Source organism: Hemitrygon akajei, chromosome 27 (assembly GCF_048418815.1).
Source record: "Hemitrygon akajei chromosome 27, sHemAka1.3, whole genome shotgun sequence".
In the NCBI taxonomy this organism is placed as follows: Eukaryota; Metazoa; Chordata; class Chondrichthyes; order Myliobatiformes; family Dasyatidae; genus Hemitrygon; species Hemitrygon akajei.
This window is the reverse complement of record NC_133150.1, coordinates 13772574-13793643: the sequence shown is the minus strand read 5'-3', so window position 1 is coordinate 13793643 and position 21070 is coordinate 13772574. Positions and strand designations below refer to the sequence as shown.

The 21070-nt window shown below is 38.1% G+C and overlaps 1 protein-coding gene across 4 annotated transcripts in view; it reads left to right on the top strand.

Annotated features, from left to right (window-relative positions):
* Positions 1-14205: 14205 nt before the first annotated feature.
* The window catches only part of LOC140717133 (synaptotagmin-B), a 610226-nt gene continuing 603361 nt past the window's right edge, over positions 14206-21070 (top strand). For 3 of the 4 annotated variants that reach the window (XM_073030387.1, XM_073030384.1, XM_073030386.1), the window contains exon 1: positions 14206-14462. The gene's annotated coding sequence lies outside the window, so the exon portion shown is untranslated. The remainder of the gene's footprint in view (positions 14463-21070) is intronic. The other variant, XM_073030389.1, reaches the window with a different exon arrangement.

The window sequence follows — 21070 nt, the reverse complement described above, 5'->3', positions numbered from 1 at the left end:
TGATATTTCCAAATTTCTGTTGGCTTCCATAATCACCTTAGCCAGCTGGTCTGCAATCATCAGAGTTGAGACTTGCATAATTTAGTGGACTGTCCTTGGAGTCCAGTATCTCAAATATGTGTTTCTCATTGTCAGGAGTGGTTGGGGGAAATGTTCACAGTGCTATAAAGCTGTCTCAGGTGGAAAATTACTGCAATTATGTTCCCTCACTGACACTAAGCAGATGTTGAAATGTCAGCATGACCCTTTTTTCATATTATCTTTTCAGCTCTGTGCTGACCATGTCTCCTTGTTTTCAATTCTACCTCTTAACTCTTTCTTCTGTCCTCAGCTGTTTTACATGTCCTTGCAGAGACCTCCTTAGCCAAATCTCCGGAGGATCCTTGCAGCCCCTTGCACCAAGAATGTACCCCCTAAATGAGATTCTTCAACAGTCTATTCAGGTTCCTTTGATAAAAAGATGGCAGAGTTTTTCATTGAAATGTCAGTTACAATTGATACCTGTATCTGGCTGGAAGCCCGAGAAGAGCTTATTCAATTGTGGGCAGACTTTCCAACTGCATCTGCCCCTCTTTTCCTCAACATCACTCAAACATTCAGTAGCAGTAGTTACCTGTAGCTGGAAGAGTGCTGGTTGCAGGGAAGTCAATCTCTTTAAGAGCTGTCTGCACAAGAGCTACAAGAACTTACAACTCATCACCAAGAAACATCATTCCGAGACTGACAATGTCACCTTTAAAGTAATGTTACACTGGGAAGTGGTACTGTTCATGAATTTTACAATTGAAATTCTCACTCTTTATATTATTTCCACAATCAATTTTAGGATGAGGCAAAATGAAGTTTTAATGGCTAAAAGTAGGACTGAGGAATTTCAAATACATTTTTTTAATGTTCCTGTTTGTGAGCAAATTACTTTCTTGGCTGAACAACTTTAATACAGATAGGTAATTGCTTTTCATCTCATCTTTAAAATGTTGTCAGAAAATGCTGACAAGCAAGCACAATATAGTAACTGTTCTCTGTCAGCATAATAAGCACCTACCCTTCTGCCCTAAAATTCCCCATCTATCCTATTTTTCTCTCTCCCTGACCTTTCCCTTATTTTACCCACAAAAACTCACCCTCCATCCTCTCATCATCACAGATTATCAGTCCATTTTCTGCCCCCTTTTCTTCACAGTCCCCTAATGTCAGTATCCTGAATCCAAATCTGCATTTCATACAGGCTCATTTGGACTTTTCTGATTATGCTTTGGTCAGGCCACAGCTCCATGATTACGTTTGTCAGTTTATCGTATCACTTGATCACCTTATAACATATTCACAGATAGCCACTCCCTACCTCACACTACAGCTTCCTTTATATCATTAATCACATTGCTGTTCTCCAAAAATGATCCTCCTCTTTTGTTTATGATCTTCCTTCTGAACTCTCCAATTATGGTCCTATTCCTTACCTACCCTATCAGCCCCTTGGCAACATAATCTGCAGTCATGAGAATAGCTTTCAAAAAGTACATGGTTGACATCTGCTGCTATCCATCACTTATTCATAGAATGAGTCCTATCCTTGTTCTACATCTATATATGCATGAACTGCTGTTTCCTCCAGTTAAACTCTGGGAAGATCAAGCCACCTTGGGCTTTGAGTAAATCTTCAGAACAAGCTGGATTCCCAGTCCTGCCGAAAAATCTCAGCCCGAAATGTCATCTGTACTTTTTTCCATAGATGCTGCCTGGCCTGCTGAGTTCCTCCAGTGCTTTGTGTGTTTTGCTTGGATTTCCAGTCCAGCCTGCTCTTATAGATCTTCAGTATCTCATTTACAAGATGAGCTCATTATCTCACCATCATAAAAGCCATCTGCTGCTTCCTGCATAACCTTGTCATCTCCAACCCTAATTGTTAAAAGTATCCTCTAAGCAATTGTTAAACCCTCCATAAAATTCCATTATTGTGAAGAGATGTGGTTGGTGTGGATGTGGTGGATGGAGACTCTGTTCCTGAGCTGTACAGTTCCATGACTGTATGAAATTCCTTACATCTAGCCACACACAGATGTTTAACCTTCCTTCCAGCAAAAGTTTGCATTGGATTTCTTTGCTGGCAATTACACAATGTTCCTTTCTGTCTGAAATTCTTCAGCAAAAGAAAAGTTTCATATTTGCATATAGCAAGACCTAGACAACGTACGGACTAGTAAACAGAAAGCACCACCTATCAACCTTCTATTATTGACATTTTGTAATATTACCACTATTGAACTTCTCATCATTCATGTCATTAGGTCAGCAGTGACCATAAACCTATCCATACCAACAACATTAATATTGTGGTTACAAGATATGGTCAGGGCATCTTTGGTGAGTGATAGACAATATTCTTTCTAACATCTATAAGGTACAGGTCATGGAATCAGCTCAACTTGCCTGAATATCTGCAACTCCATCAAAGCATCACTTTATACCACCCAGGACAAAACAAGCCACCAATTTGAAACCCCATCTACCACTTTAACCATTGGTGTACAGTGACTGAAGTGTAAGCAACTACAAAATGATCTGTGGTTTTGCTCCAGTAACACCTCCCAAACCCACAACAAGCCCCACCAAGGAGCATAAGAGCTTCAGAATCAGAATCAGAATCAGGTTTATCATCTCCGGCATGTGTTGTGAAATTTGTATTGCAGTTCAATGCAATACATAATCTAGCAGACAGAGAAAAATAATAACAATAAATAAACAAGTAAATTACACAAAATAGATTATTAAAATGTGCAATAACAGAAATATTGTATACTTTAAAAAGTGAGGTAGTGTCCAAAGCTTCAATGTCCATTTAGGAATCGGATGGCAGAGGGGAAAAAGCTGTTCCTGAATCGCTGAGTGTGTGCCTTCAGGCTTCTGTACCTCCTACCTGATGGTAACAGTCAGAAAAGGGCATGCCCTGGGTGTTGGAGGTCTTTAATAATGGGAACTGGCTTTCTGAGACACCACTCCCTAAGGATGTCCTGGGTACTTTGTAGGCTAGTGCCCAAGATGGAGATGACTAGATTTACAACCCCCTGCAGCTTCTTTATATGAAAACATTATATACCTCCAGGTAATCATCCCAACTTGGAATTGGGGCAAGACTGCAATCATCAGGCTATGGTTCCTGGCTCACTCTGTACAACATCCATTTAGAAGTCAACAAAGCAAAATTCATAACTAAGGAGATCAATTTGTAATAATTGATAAAGCTTTGTTGACCTCATTATCAAAGTGGTCCTTTCTAGAAAAGATAAGAAATTGCAATTGTTCATTTCTTTTTTTCTTTGTCTTAAAATGGCTTGGTTAGTGTTTAATGTTTAGAATGGAATGATAACCATTACACTGATAATTCAAAGGAAAGATGTATTGGCTGATTATTGTGCTGGGTCCAGTTTGAAAAAGAGGATTTTCAATTAATAAAAGAAAACCAGTGCAGTTATTTAGAGCATTCCTAGCCGCTTCATGGTAATCAATTTAGAAGTGCATGTATGGTGATAAGATCAATTTTTCAATACAGAAACAGTGTTAAAGGTGATTTATATGTTGCAATTTTTATTATTGAAACATTAGTGTAACTGATCATTGTACCCATAATCTGTTAAATGTTACCATGTGATCAAGAAAAAAGTTTGCAATTTTAATTTTTAAGTCAGAAAACAACTTGGATTGAGATAATAACGAGCACCACTTCTATTTTGTTAACTATGTTCTCCATTTATATAAATGGTCATAGACCACGTGTTAATTCTGTCCCTCTTATAGTTATAAAGACAGCGGCTATACTTCATTAGGAGTTTGAAGAGATTTGGCATGTCAACAAATACACTCAAAAACTTCTATAGATGTACCGTGGAGAGCATTCTGACAGGCTGTATCACTGTCTGGTATGGAGAGGCTACTGCACTGAAAGAAGCTGCAGAAGGTTGTAAATCTAGTCAGCTCCATCTTGGGTACTAGCCTACAGAGTACCCAGGATATCTTCAGGGAGCGGTGTCTCAGAAAGGCAGCGTCCATTATTAAGGACCTCCAGCACCCAATGCATGCCCTTTTCTGACTGTTACCACCAGATAGGAGGTACAGAAGCCTGAAGGCACACACTCAGCGATTCAGGACCTGCTTCTTCCCCTCTGCCATCCGATTCCTAAATGGACATTGAACCCATGGACACTACCTCACTTTTTAATGTACAGTATTTCTGTATTTTTCACGTTTTTTAAATCTATTCAATATACACATACTCTAATTGATTTGCTTATTTATTAATTACTATTATTTTTATTTATTTATTTCTCTCTTCTATATTATGTATTTCATTGAACTGCTGCTGCTAAGTAGACCAATTTCATGTCACCTGTTGGTGATAATAAACCTGATTCTGATTCTGATTCTTATCACAGGTGACGCCTGATCTGTTAGAAGTTTGCAGTTTTATTTCTGATTTCCAACAACTACAGCATTTTGCAGGACAGGTATTAAGAAACACAACAGATGGCTCATGGTTGTGTATGCCTTTGGTGAACATTTCTATCTGTCAAGTGCAAACACATCACTGGCAATTCAAGGACTAAAGTCTGGTCACTGAGTAGAAAATTTGTATATTCAAGACCTGATTCAGAGACCTGATTGCATATTTTAAGCAGACAATTCAGCATAGTATTCTGGGAATCCTACAATGTTCCAGTGAGAAATTGAACCTTTGGTTCCTCATGGTTGTATGAGATTCTATAGCACTGTTTTGTAGAAGGGCAGGGGATGTTCCAAGATAGCTAGTCATAAATTATTCTTTAAGTAGCATCATCAAAAAACTCATAATATGCATCTATTATCACATTACTATTTTGGAGTCCATGTTGTATGCAAATTGGCAGTTATATTTGCTTATATTGTCATAAAAATTATGCAGTTGGACTGTGATGTGTCATGTAAGATTCTGATGTGAAATATACTATACAAACTTTTAATATTCCTTCTGTGTTTTTCTTGCAAACTGTTCTTTCATAAACTTGAATGAAAAAAAGGCAGTTAGGTGTAATATATTCAGTAGGACTTCTTATAGGGGAACAAAACTATTGACTTTTTAAAGTTCCTTGTCAGATTAAAAGATAAATGTAAAGGCAATGTTTTTGTTTGGACAAATACAAATCAATTAACAAAATAATGACAAAGTATTCCATAGAAGCTGAGGCCAAGGACAGACATCACTATTTTCAGGCAAGTATCACAGTAAATTTATATTTAGATAAATAAAGGAATTACTGAAGATGTGTAACACTATTAACTTATCAAAAAAAAGGGTCTAGCTATTTGGCTCTTCATTTAAACACAATGTGCTACATAAAGTTGACATATTTTGACAGAAGGAAAAGGGAAATGTACCCAGAAGATTTAGTCCAGACAATACATGGCTGAACGCCCATTTAGTTAGGTGATAAATTTTAATTATTGCAGTCACTGTGCATTCACTCTCTTAAACTATTATTTCTTTCCTAATGCTTGTTTATTTTCCTCTCCTTGATTTGACTTTCGACTTAACAGTCTGAGTTAAATTGCTTTAATCTTGCAGTGTTTCTTTCACAATTCTTCAATGTGATCATGCAAGGGGTAAAAGACTGCAGAGTCATAGATCTAGACATGCTGTATATAGCCTCCGTATGCTGACACAAATTTTCTTCAGGTCCAAAGGGACAAACATATCAATGCTGCTCCCTATGCTCTTCTTTAAAAGGTGCTAGTAGGTACCAAGGAGCAGGCTTCAGATAACATGTCCTGAGACGCCCATTGACAGCTTCAAAGGCTGTGAAAATATTTCTTAAACACATTAAAATACATCTGATGAAGACATTAAAATACTCTTCAAACAGTTTTAGAAAATTAGCTATTTACAAATGGAAAATACATTTAATTAAAATACACCAGAACACTAACAGTGAAAACATTAAGATAAAGCAATAATAAACAAGACAATGATATTTTTCCACATGGTTAGTGACATCATTTAAAAGAATGCAATTGTCATTGTTTTTTTTTTATCTAAGATAAAGCCATGAGCAGAATCCAAGGTCCACCCAAGGCCACTCCACAAGGTGTCATATCAGTGAATTCCAGATTTGAACTGGACAGTTGGATGCACTAGCACCTGGCGTCCTAAGCTGTCTCAGACTCTGACAGATGACCATACCTGCATGGATGTTGGAGACTTCCTGACTATGAGTGGCCAGTGGTTCTCTTCAGTATTACTACTATTGGTCAGGATGGTTGAGCCCACAATCTTCCCAGATGTCCTGTAGAGGGTGCTATGTCATTTTGTTCTTGTACCTCCAGCATCGTACCTTACAAAATGTGTTGGCAATTAAACAGGCAAAGCGACTGGTCAGAATCTTCATTCACATACATTGTATAATTATCCAAGGAGTGCTTCCAATTAACTGACAGTTAATTTTAGTGGTGGTGGGGAATACAAAATTTGACAAAATAAATAGATGATGACATAAGTGCTTTGTTTCCTTCAAATGGGGTAGTTTATTTCTAACTTTATAAATTAAATTGAATTAAAAAAATATGGCAATCAAAGATAAGCAAATCCTTAGAAAGAGGTGACATGGGATCAAGAGAGGTAGAATCTTTGTGGGTAGGATTAAGAAATGCAAGGGTGAAAAGACCCTGATGGGAACTATATATAGCCTCCAAGCAGTAGTCAGGATGTGGGCTACAAATTACAATGGGAGATAGAAAAGGCAATGAGGGGCAATGTTATGGTAGCCATGAGGGAATTCAATTGGCACTCAGATTGGCACTGGATCCCAAGAAAGGGAATTTGTAGATTGCTTTTTAGAGCAGCTTGTGGTTGTGCTCATTAGGGGAAAGGGAATTCCGGATTTCTTGTGTAATGAATCAGATTTGATTTGGGAACTTAAGGGAAAGGAACCCTTAGGAGGCAGTGATCATAGTAAGACAGAATTTAGCCTGCAGTTTGAGAGGGAGAAGATAAAGTCAGATGTATCAGTCCTATAGTGGAGTAAAGGGAATTATAGAGGGATGAGGAAGGAGCTGGCCAAAGTTGATCGAAAGGGGACACTAACAGAGATGATGGCAGAACAGTAATGACTGGAGCTTCTGGGAGCAATTCAGAAGGTGCAGGATAGATACATTCTAAAGATGAAGAAGTATTCTAAATGGAGGATAACACAAGCATGACTGACAAGGGACGTCAAAGAGAACATAAGAGCAACAGAAAGGGCATACAATATAGCAAAAATTAGTGGGAAGTTAGAGGACTGGGAAGCTTTTAAAAATCAATAGAAAACAACTAAAAGCCATAAGGAGAGCTAAGATGACTGGATTTACAACTTGGATTGAGATACTACAGAACAACAAGTGATTTTTTTTTCAGGTATATAAAGAGTAAAAGAAAGTTGAGAGTGGATATTGGACCACTGGAAAATGACGCTGGAAACAAAGGAATGGGGTATGAACTTAGTAGATATTCGGTGTCAGTCTTCACTGTTGAAGACACTAGCAGAATGCCAGAAATTCAAGAGTGTCAGGGGGCAGAAGTAAGTCTAGTTGCTATTACTAAGGAGCAGGCACTTGGGAAGCTGAAGGTCTGAAGTTAGATAAGTCATCTGGACCAGATGGTCTACAACCCAGGGTAGCTGAAGAGATTGGGGAGACATTTGTAATGATCCTTCAAGAATCAATAGATTCTGGAATGGTTCCAGAGAACAGTAAAATTCAAAGTTTGAAAGTTCAAAGTACATTTAGAATAGAGCCCATTAAAAAAAAACACCCAACAAGATGTCAAACACCCGATGTGTGGGGAAAGAAGGACAAATTGTGCAAAAAATTTTAAAGACTCAACAAATAACACAGAGAACATGAACCAATGAGATCCTAAAAGTAAGTCCACAGCCATGGAATCATGTTCAGCTCCGAGGCAGGTAAAGATGGTACTGAACCCTGATGGCTGCAGGCCACAGCCATGCACTGCGGGAAGGCCGTGTGCTGAGCATGGAGGTGAGTAAACCTCACGGAGTAGTGAGCTGAACACCAGTTCCTCCTTCACCCTCGGCGCTTTAATTTTTAAAATCTGGCTCAGCACTTAAATCAACCAAACATCGGTTCATTTTTTGTTCTCGGGCCTAGGACCCACTGCTTCAGTCTAGCCCCAGGCCTGCACCAGCAATGGCTGTGGTGGCCAAACCTGCATCCTTAAGAGTCTGGTTCATTGAATCCTTCAGAATACGTTAAGTTGTAGGGATTGTTCAAAAACACAGCTGTCAAGGGAAGTTACAGTCTGTGGGTTGAAGTGATCATTATCCAGAAAAAGTGTAATTAATAGAATAGTTAGCAGTTTTGTTTGCTGCCTGTAAAGCATCACTGTGACTTGCCAGCGTCACCTTAATAGACAATAGACAATAGGTGCAGAAGTAGACCATTCGGCCCTTAGAGCCTGCACCGCCATTCTGAGATCATGGCTGATCATCTACTATCAATACCCGGTTCCTGCCTTGTCCCCGTATCCCTTGATTCCCCTATCCATAAGATACCTATCTAGCTCCTTCTTGAAAGCATCCAGAGAATTGGCCTCCACTGCCTTCCGAGGCAGTGCATTCCAGACCCCCACAACTCTCTGGGAGAAGAAGTTTTTCCTTAACTCTGTCCTAAATGACCTACCCCTTATTCTCAAACCATGCCCTCTGGTACTGGACTCTCCCAGCATCTGGAACATATTTCCTGCCTCTATCTTGTCCAATCCCTTAATAATCTTATATGTTGCAATCAGATCCCCTCTCAATCTCCTTAATTCCAGCGTGTACAAGCCCAGTCTCTCTAACCTCTCTGCATAAGACAGTCCAGACATCCCAGGAATTAACCTTGTGAATCTATGCTGCACTTCCTCTACAGCCAGGATGTCCTTCCTTAAGCCTGGAGACCAAAACTGTACACAATACTCCAGGTGTGGTGTCACCAGGGCCCTGTACAAATGCAAAAGGATTTCCTTGCTCTTGTACTCAATTCCCTTTGTAATAAAGGCCAACATTCCATTAGTCTTCTTCACTGCCTGCTGCACTTGCTCATTCACCTTCAGTGACTGATGAACAAGGACTCCTAGATCTCTTTGTATTACTCCCTTACCTAACTTTACACCGTTCAGATAATAATCTGCCTTCCTGTTCTTACTCCCAAAGTGGATAACCTCACACTTATTCACATTAAACATCATCTGCCAAGTATCTGCCCACTCACCCAGCCTATCCAAGTCACCTTGAATTCTCCTAACATCCTCATCACATGTCACACAGCCACCCAGCTTAGAATCATCAGCAAACTTGCTGATGTTATTCTCAATGCCTTCATCTAAATTGTTGATGTTAACTGGAAGGAAATGTCACTCCACTTTTTAAGAAGGGAAGGAGGCAGAAGACCATAAGACCGTAATAAGAATTTATAGGCTAGTTGTGGGCTCAGTGGTTGGGAAGCTGTTTGAGCCCATTATTAAGGTTGAGGTACTTAGGGCACTTGGAAGCACATGATAAAATAGGCCAAGGTCAGCATGATTTTCTTATGGGGACATCTTGCCTAACATATTGTTGGAAATCTTTGAGGAAATAACAAATAGGATAGACAAGGGAGAGTCAGTAGATGTTGATTACATGGATTTTTAGAAGGCCTTTGACAAGGTGCCACACATGAGGTTGTGGACAATACAAAGATAGGTGGAGGGGCAGGTAGTGTTAAGGAAGCAGGGAGTAGGAGTGTGCAAATAGACTTGGACTGATTAGGAGGATGGGCAAAGAGGTGGCAGATGAAATATAGTGTAGCAAAGTATATGGTCATGCACTTCGGTAAAAGGAATAAAGATGTAGACTATTTTCTAAATGGGGAGAAATTCAAATATTAAAGGTGCAATGAGACTTGGGAGTCCTTGTGCAGGATTCCCTAAAGATTAACTTGCAGGTTGAGTTGGTGGAAAGAAAGGAAAATTTCAAGATGAATTCTATCTTTAATATTTCTATCCACAGTACTGTTGCTGTTAATTGATATTAAATTGTCTTTCTCTTTCTACACATTGCCTAAGAAAAAGTTGACACAAAAATTTAGAAGCAGACTTTGCTAAATGAAATTGATGTACATCCTGGAAAATCTTCATCCTTAGTCTATCCCTGGCAAAATATCACACAACTATTTCATCCAATTTTTCTAAGTGGTGCATGATTGGACAATGATGTATTTAAATAATTTCTATACATTTCTCTTTGTTGTTATATCTAGAGGCTGCCTTGGTTATCCAGTGCTCCAGTCACTGTTCTTAATAAATCTTGGCAAGTTGTTCCATCAAAGAAAAACATCTAGTATTGGAAAAAGAAGGAAACAATATTCAATTTTGCTCTTCTTCACTAAACATACACCAACAGTAGTGACAATCACAGTAACATGTTTGATTGCTTTGTCTGAATTGTAAAATTGAAAAATGATGATGAAGTAAAAGGGACAGTTCAGATTTTTTCCAAGTATTTTATTTTTAAAAATTACTTATTCAGCCATAATATTTAAAGTGTCTTGCAATGATTATACAATTGAATATAAAGGTGACTATCAATTAAATATTCACTCCTTACAAATTAAGACCAACCTTTACCAGTGTCATAATGTAATTGTTTAAAATGTATTTTCATGTATACTGTAATGTATTTAGAAGGTAGTGAAAGCCTTTAATTATCTGACTGAGCCGGAAGCTTGTGGTAGGTTATATTTTTGTTATAGGTCATAGAGAATTACAGCATAGAAACCTTTGGTCCATCTACCCAAGCTGAACTATTACTCTGCCGACTCCCATCGACCTGCACCTGGACTACAGACCTCCATACCCTTCCCATCCATGTACTTATCCAAACTACACACCTCTTGAAATCAAATCCACATCCACTATTTCCGCAGGCAGTTTGTTCCACACCCTCACCACTATGTGTGAAGAAACTTCCCCTTGTGGTCCCCTTAATGATTTCACCTTTCACCCTTAACCCATGACCTCTAGTTCTAGTCTCACCCAGCCTCAGTGGGAAAAGCCTCCTTGCATTTACCCTATCTACTGCCTACCACTCATAATTTTATATACCTCCATAAAATCTCCGCTCATTCTGTTATGCTCCTGGGAATAAAGTCCTAACCTAGTCAAACTTTCTCTGTATCTTAGATCTCAAGTCCCAGAAACATCCTTGTAAACTTTTGCTGTACTTTTTCAATCTTATTGTTATCTTTCCTGTAGATAAGTGACCAGAACTCTCCACAACACTCCAAATTAGGTCTCACCAACATTTTACACAACTTCCCAAGTCCTGTACTCAGTACTTTGATTTATGAATTATATTTTTGAAATATTTGATTAAAATGTCTTCATTGAAGATATTTACAGTATATATGCATATTTAAAGGTTTTGCATCAGTGAGGAAAATAATTTCATAACTAAATATGCTTTATCTGCAAATCTTCCGTGGGGCCTGAAGAAGTTATAGCTCTGCCAAGGGTAGTCAATATTAAATTATGTTTGCATTGCAACAATCAGTGGGATTAAGCAGGTTGAGGAGTGGCCTCTTTCATTTGAAACTAAGCTGTTTTTTTCCAAACAACAACACACACAAAATGCTGGTGGAACACAGGAGGCCAGGCAGCATCTATAGGGAGAAGCGCTGTCGAGGTTTCGGGCCGAGACCCTTCGTCAGGACTAACCGAAAGGAAAGATAGTAAGAGATTTGAAAGTAGTGGGGGAAGGGGGAAATGCGAAATGATAGGAGAAGACCGGAGCGGGTGAGATGAAGCTAAGAGCTGGAAAGGTGATTGGCAAAAGTGTTACTGAGCTGGAGAAGAGAAAGGATCATGGGATGGGAGGCCTTGGGAGAAAGAAAGAGGGGGGGAAGCACCAGAGGGAAATGGAGAACAGGCAAACAACTAAATATGTCAGGGATGGGGTTAAGAAGGGGACAAGGGGCATTAACGGAAGTTAGAGAAGTCAATGTTCATGCCATCAGGTTGGAGGCTACCCAGCTGGTATATAAGGTGTTGTTCCTCCAACCTGAGTTTGGATTCATTTTGACAATAGAGGAGGCCATGGATAGACATATCAGAATGGGAATGGGACGTGGAATTAAAATGTGTGGCCACTGGGAGATCCTGCTTTTTCTGACGGACTGAGCGTAGGTGTTCAGCGAAACGGTCTCCCAGTCTGCGTCGGGTCTCACCAGTATATAAAAGGCCACACCGGGAGCACCGGACGTAGTATAGCACACCAGCCGACTTACAGGTGAAGCGTCGCCTCACCTGGAAGGACTGTACCACACCAGCCAACTGATGTTTTTTTTCATCTGGGTATGTATTTTGTGCTAAAACCCAAGAATGTATTTTAATACACAACACATAATTATATTACTTAAAATCACAAATAAAGCTCATTATAACAATCCAGGGAATGAAAAACATAAAACAACAAATGCTGAAAATACCCAAAAACATCTGAGAACGAGAAACAGAAGGTTAGGTCAATGAAAACCTTGCTCTCTTCCAGCACTTGGAAATGCCGCCTGACCTGCTGACTGTTGCCAGCATGTTCTGTTTTCATTACAGGTCTCCAGTATCCGCAGTGTTTGCTTTTTGGTTACTGTGAAAGTTGAGATTATTCAGTGAACTTTAGAAGCCCAAATTAACCCTTCTAATACTGGAATAACCAAGTGATCAGATGGCCACAGTGGACAGCAATGGTTCGTATTTAAACAATGACATTTATTAAAATGGGAATTAATTGTTTTGACCCATGTCTCACAGACCCTGAGCAATCAGCTCCTGATGAAAGGCTCATCAGATTTTCTGCATCTGTATGTTTTGCTTTTGCTTTCCCTTTAGATCACCCACTCATTGACGGGCTATGTTAGTGTACTCAGAAACTTCATATCTTGAAGAACAATGACAACAAAGAAAGGTCATCGATGCCGGCAATGAATTAAATTTCTTTCCAGGGATTTAAGAATTCCTTTTTAATAACTTGACACTTCTCGGGATGGCTGATTTGCTAGCCAGACTTGGAAATAGGTGATTTTAAGAAATATTTTACTTACAAATTCATGGCATATTTATATTTTGAATACAACAAATTATATATCCCATTTTTTTTCTTTCTGGAAGAGTGGTCTTAACTTTAATTTGAACCAATATATTAAATTTGCAACATTTAGCAGATCTAATTAATTCATAATTAACTAGATAGCAATTTCATGGTCCATGGGATCTCTGGATTCCTTCAGGAATGTAGTAGTCTGGTCCATTTGGTTGATAGTGAAAGATGGGTCCACGGTGACAGCCTTTTTTGCATTCAATAAATACAATGCCATATTTGCCTAGAATAATAGTGCTTTTTACTTTATGGATGTCCATCTCTGTGATTGCTGACAAAAATGATCTGGACTGCTTCACGTAAAATCGGGAGGGGGTCATGCTCATCACCTATTTTCCCATTTTAGGATCTTAATGTTTTGCAATATAAAAGGTGAGCTTTTATTTAATTTTCATATTAATAAGATAACCTAGCAAGTGTTGACCGATTAATACCATATTAATAAATATGGTTTACATGCTGAATAAAAATTAATACCTTCAATATAGTTTAAAAATACACACTGATTTAAAATAAGGAAACATTACTTCATCCATGCATCTTGTCTGATAATGATGCCTATTTACCTTCTTTATGTCAGTAAATGTAAACCTATAAGAGAGCAGCCTATCCGATCATTTTTACAATTAATAATGTACTGTGCAAGGTCGACAGGAACCAGAATCTTTTCCTTGTTGTCTGTTTTCAAATTAGGATGCTGCTTCTGTTCAAATTGCATTATCTATTGATCAATTCTGTTAGTCTGTCCTGCTGAACCATTTACGTATACAACACTACCACTGAAAGGTAGACTCCTCATACAGTATGCAGGTGCTGGAGTCTGTTGCCGGTTCAGTTGTATTTGATTTTCCCTCATTGTGCTGATCCAGCAATACTTGATGCAGGGGTGGAGAGTGCACCACAAAAGGGACCATCCCCAATTAATGCTGAGATTCGACATTACCGAACAGCACAGCAACCAATGAGCTGTGAGAGCTGTGAAATACAGCAATGTATCACTAGAGGGATTTCTGGGAAACTGCAGTGCTCTTACTATGATGCTGACCTAAACATTTCAGCACTTCTTCCCTCTCTCTCTCTTTCTCTCTCTCTCTCTCTTTCTCTGTGTTTCCTCTTCTTATGTCGTGAGTCAGGTCTTATTTTTTAAAAAAAAAAGTAAAGTTGGCTTAAGTCTTTAGGAACCAGGTTTCCTTTCCCTACTCTGCCTGCACGAGTGTCCTGAAAATCGTTCTGATGAGAACTTCTCCATAAGGAGCACAGGCTAAGGTAAGACTGCCCAGCTGCAGTAGATGATTGAAAGTACTTCTCTCAATTGCATGCATCATTGTCAGGCTTCTGCTGTCTCAGTCCGCACTGCTCTGCAGCCAGAGGTTTCCCAGTATTATATAAAGCTATTGCTGAATGGAATTTGGTAAGAGTTTGATGCCTTCGTAATGAACTGAGATGAATGACATACATGAGAAACAATGCTACAACGTCTGAAAAAGGAAATGAAATTGTACTGTAGTATTTATTTAAACATGTAGATTCCTGATAACAGCCTCTGCTTTGCTGTAGATCATTTGTGTCTTTTTTTACATAGGTTTAGCAGATCAGGTTTGATGTATTTGTACAGCCAGCATTAATATTACTTTTTTTTTCCAGTCTTGAAAATCAAACAGTTGCCTGCCACTGTTATAGCGCTCTCCATTTTATAAACGAGGTTCAGTGTAATTTGGAGAATCTTAACTGCTATGTTTGGTTGCATTGAAACTAGATTTAGATTTATATTCTGTAAAACTATAACCTGACTGTGTTTTAATAAATAAATTACATTAATTCCAATGATTGTTGTATTGTCAATTTATTAAATGAGTGAAAAGTTAACTATTTGATCAACATTTTCCTTCCCCTTATATAAATGTGGAAAATGAACCAAATAAGGAGTAAGTATGAATGACCTGTAGAAAAGACGTGAAGATGCCATGGACAAACCTGAAGTTGACCCCACCTCAACTCCAACTTTAAGCCAATCTTGAGAGAATTTTTGACTTTTCATTAATATGGGAGATATTTTTCAAGAGTTAAAGCATCATTACAATTGCTTTGGGTGTAATGTGAGGGTAGATCATGTTCAGAACAGAAGCTGCTTACTGAATTATTGCTGGTTATGCGAGAAAAGACAAACACATGCAGAAGTAGAAAAGATGGTGAGACTGAAGTAAAAGAAAAATGGTAAGAGGTTTCTCTTCAAAGTTTAATGGTGCATCAGCCAACTAGCTTTGAAACACTAGATGAAATAAGCACTCAGTACTCTAGTGTTTGAACAATATTTTCCCTATAAACATCTTGATTCTTCGCTGTTGACAATAAAATGAGTTGATCTCATGAATTCATACTGACAGCTGGTCAGTTCCTACTTTTTCCAGCATTTTTGGAATGTCTTGGACTCAGTTAAAAGTTTAATTGCTTAATATTAAATTAATTCACATTTTACCATTAAGTCCATTTCATGCTTGATATATTTTAAATATTGTGTATGAATCTTTATTTAAGTACAGTATGAGCTGAACAATGTTATTAAAGAGAATAATGAATTAAGTTTGTTGAGGTCATTCATTTCTTCAGTATGTTTTTTTAAGCTAATTACTTCAGAAAAATATAAATTAATACCTTATAAGCTAGATAAAGCATACTATCTTAATATTATATTTGACAAACTATAATTGAATTAGGATTTAAATATTTTATGGATGTTTGTCCTGGGATCATTTTCTAAAATAAATTAGCATGAAAAATCCTGATACATGTGGTACAGTGAGTCTTTTTATTGCTAATAAGTTACTGTCATCTACTGTCACTGTCACCTCCTTTGTTAATGAGAGAGTTGTGTTTCGAGACTTTGATCAATAACAGCTTTGAATGGAACCTGACTTTATGCATTTTATCTTTTGACCAAAAACAACTTGTTAAAAAAATCTTCACTTGTGTTTCGGTGAAGTGGTTTGCATCGAATCATGAATTATTACATTATGTATTTTCCTCTTGACACAACTGGAACTGGAAAAGAAATAAATTGTTTCACACCAATATGCTGGTGTGAAAGAATTCATTACTATTGTTAATATAAGCTTACTTGGTTGAAGTGAAGTGTTTACATTGCTCTGCTTACACAATGGCCAGCTGATAACACATGACGTACACTCCACTGACTTATCCTTAACTCAGTTGATGAGACTTTCTCCAAGTCTCCCTAACCAACCGCAATATTTCACTGAGATTTGACAGTCCTAGCCAAAGTTATATTGGTTCCAGGTTTGAATATTAACTGCAGTGATGGGCTGGACAATGTAGGAACTGATAGGTTGTGCTCTTCCATAGAATTAGTACAAGGGTCTGGTGAAGATTGAAATAAGTGGGCAGAGAGTAGACTGAAATTAATGGTTTAGTGCCAATCCAATCCAATTTGTTGGAGTTTAAATTGATTTTCAAGACTCAAATCCTCTTTGAAGCACATATAGATTAATTCCTTCCAGAAACCATCAATTCCTCTTTTAAGTTTGCACCCTGATTTAAAATGTTATATTAAGTATGGTTCTCTCTCCAGTCTGATAACAAAGTAGAACTGTGATGCCGGCATGGCAGTTGATTTTGTGGGATCAAGCAAGTCGAGTGCTGGATGTGCTGTATATGGATTTTATTAAAGTTTGACAAGGTACAGTAGTTCATTCAGAAAGTCAGGGGGCATGAGATCTGTTGAAACTATGTTGTATGAACTCAGAATTGGCTAGTCCACAGAAGACAGAGAGTGGTAGAAGAAGAAGTGTAGTTTGCCTGGAGGTCAGTGACCAGTGGTGTTCTGCAGAGATTCATTCTGCAACCTCTGCTCCTTGTGTTTTTTTATAAATGACCTAAATAAGCAAGTGGGTTAGTAAGTTTGCAGATGCTATGAAGATTGGTGGTGCTGTGGATAGTGCAGAAGGTTGTTGTGATTTATAACGGGACATTGATAGGATGCAGAGCTGGGCTAGGAAGTTACAGATGGAGATCAATCCAGAGAAGTGTGAAGTGATACATGGGAGGTGCGGGGGTCAAACTTGAAGACAGAGTACAAGGTTAAAGGCAGGATTCTTAGCAATATGGAGGAACCGAGAGATCTTAAGGTCCACATCCATAGATCTTTCAAAGTTGCCATGCAAGATGATAGCTTGTTAAGAAGGCCAATGATGTGTTGGCCTTCAGTAGTTGGGGGACTGAGGCAATGTTGCAGCTCTATAAAAGTCTGGTTTGGCCATACTTGGAGCATTGTGTTCAGTTTTGATTGCCTCACTTAAGGAAATATATGGGAGCTTTAGAAGGGGCGCAAAGGAGATTTACCAGGATGCTGGCTAGATTGGAGAGCATATCTTACAGGGAAAGGATGAGTGAGCTAGTGCTTTTCACTTTGGAGCGAATGAGGATGAGAGGTGACTTGCCTAATGATGATAAGAGGCATAGATAGAGTCATGTTTTATTTTTCTGAGAGCAGTGATGGCTATTACGAGGGGGCAGAATTTTAATGTAATTGGGGAAAAGTTTAGGGCAGATGGCAGAGGTAAGTTTTTTTCCATGGTGAATGCTGTTTGCATGGAATGCACTGCTAGAGTTGATGGACGAAAGAAAAATAGAAGGCTATGTGGAGGGGATATTATGCTGATGTTGGCGCAGGTGAAAGCATTGTGGGCCGAAGGACATGTACTGTGCTGTACTGCTCTAGGTCCTACAACAGCATTCATTGTTCTGGTGAATCAAATGGTGTATTGATGCAAATTTACTCTGAATTTAGTGCAGTCACACAGTCACAATGTTCTTTAACAATATTAAAAATTACAAGTAATTATCATAAGGCAATGTTAACAACACCCAAGTCAGAGTTAAGACTTCAAAGTGAGCTGCAATGGACTTAGAATTTATGGTCAATATCAAAGTGACGTATGTCCTACTGACCAGGAAATACTTTATCCACAACAATCTAATAGCTTTTGTGCAAAAAAAAAATTATTTAACTCGCATGTTCAGAGAGATAGTTGGAATTTATCAGTTGCCATATCATCAGCCTGGCAAGTCACATTAAAGATACTCTTACAGACAAGAGGCTTGCTTAAATTAAAATTTTAAAATTATACAAACTGCTAACTGAAGATTGCACCACACACAAACAATTAAAATAGGATAGAGAGCTTCCTGTGGGTACCCCAGATTTCCTTCCACAAAGATGTGCAACTTAGTAGATGAATTGGCCGCAGATAGAGGATCGGGAGGATGTTAATGGACAAATGAGAAAAAGTAGGTTACAGGAAAGTGCATGGGAAATGAGATGGATGGAATTGCTATCGGTGGGCCAAATGGTCTCATTTATGTTGCACGGAGTGTGGAACCCAAAGCTTTAGCAGCCATATTAGAAAGCTGCTGCTCATTTTCTACTTTTAAATTGATGAATGAGTTATAAATATTTAAACAAAGCATTTTTTATTTTTATCTTTCAAGGATCCTCATGTAATATCAAGTTCCAGGGAAAGAACAGTTATTGGACTTATTTCAAAATGCTGTTCTTACGTACCTTGGTGCAAAGTCATCCTGTTGTAAAGCCAGAGGAAGTTCAGTTGCTTATATAATATTTTTCCGACTCAACACAGTATTGTACTCATTAGTATTGGAGTAGTTATTTTACTAATTTGCTTGTTCAACACCAGAGACTACAGACTAATACAGAATATACGGTCTACATGTTTATAGCAAAAGGCCAAATGCTTTGAAAAGTGGCAGTCCAATTGGTGTAAGTGACAATAGCTAATGAGCTCCTGGCAACTTCTGAATGTAATTCGAATCATTCCTGCTGGTAGTCTTGTGTTAGCAAATTGTATTAATATGCTTTCTCTTGAACTTGGATCTTTGTGTCATATGCACTTTGCTTGGTATCACCTTACCTTTTAGGCATATATGTAGTGTTATACCTCTAGTATTCTGTCATGGTATGTTAATTTAAATGGGAAGAAAAACTGATCTAGTTTTTCACCCATTATCCATGCAGCTCGCTTCCTATCTCCTACCATGTCTACTAATGCATACTACCTGACAAAGCCTTGATTTTAAAATTCTTGCAAAATTTCTGAGGTCTCATCCCTTCCCAACTTCTGCAATGTCTTTCAGGATCTCTTCACTCCACCAGTTCTGGCCTTCAGTGTGTCATCATTTATCACCACTCCATGGTTGTCTGTACCTTCATTCCCCAGGAGAAATGGAGACTTTGCATTTCCCAACTTCCCTTCATATCCTGCCACAACTCATCCTCACTATGTTTGCAATCACCTCGTGGCCGGAGAAAATTCATTTGACCTCCACCTTCCACTTTGACCTATCTCCTCATCATTCTCTATCACCTATGGCTCTGTTTCAGCCATGCTCTCATTCACGTTCTTCCTCTCTTAGCACCACAACCTTGCCTCTGTCAAGTTATCAAACCACTCACTTTGGCTGACTCTCCTTGGTTGCCCTTCCACTGACATCTTGACCCTCCTGCTGTAGCTCTGTCCCAACTTTAGCACTGCCATTATATTTACCATTCTGTGAACCGTTCAAAGAAAGTTTTAGAAATATGTTACTGTTACTTCTATTCAATAATAGCTCACATCAATGTTTATGTTCCAGTAATATTATTATGAACTCCCTAGTTATATCACTAGCTCTCATGCAGAGTAACTTCTATGAAGGTAATCAGAATACTTTTAGGAATGGGTTTCCCAATGGAATTTCATAGCTCAGTCAACTTAAGATATCTGATGATGATATCTGATTTTGGAAACTATACTGTGACATGCAAAATCATACAATAATAAGATCGAAGAATTACACCTAGTTTTACAGTGATGAGGGCTAGATTGAAAATGTTCAAATTGAGTTTACTATAAGACATTAATTATTGATAAAAGAAAATGATTTTGAATACTATAAACCTGCAAGTAAATAATTATTGTGCATTGTGTATTGGAAGTGATGGTCAATGTGAATTGTTAGTTATGTAAATTAAAATCTAAAAGTTTGCTATGATGGTAATAGTGCTTAAAGATGTTTGAAAGTAAGATAAAAATTATGGAAATTATTATGCATTTTAAATGTTGGTAGGCAATGATTTATGTGACCACATGTTATGAATATGAAGCAAAGTATGAACCATGATGTAAATGTGGATGAGTAAATAATCACTCTCAAGAAAGGATAATTTACATCACATTATCCGATAACAGAACTGAAAATGGCTGCTATGACTAAATCATCTTTCACCCACTTTTTGACAATAAAGACAATGCCATCTTGGGGACTAATGCTGGCATAACTGCTGACTGCAGTCAGCACAGATGAAAGGACTGATTGAGAGAATGATGGATGATACTGTAAATCTGATTTTAATATGATGGTTAACAAGCTTTCTGCACAGTACATCTCAAATGAGAGGTCATTTCAGTGGACGGAGCCTGGAAATCTACTGGCAGTTCTGTTTGCTGTGCCAATATGTTCACGTCTACTTCTGATAATCCCACCGGAGTTAGAGGCACTGCAGAATGCTGCACATAGTAATGGGTTGTACAGCTGAGGGAAATGGAACAGGAACTCTTCTGCCACAGGCATTTCATTTCAGAATATTATAATTTTATCAATGTTTTTATTTGTAACCTAATGTGGAGAATCTTACAGGACTAACCTTCAGAAGCTTTGAGTTAGTCAATTTGATGTAGCAGAATAGCTTACTTGAGATATTGTTTAAATTTTTTGACAATATATCTACTTATTAGTATAATACATTGGGACACTGCTTTAATAGCAAACAAATATGGTTTGTAAACACAAGTTTTTTTAAC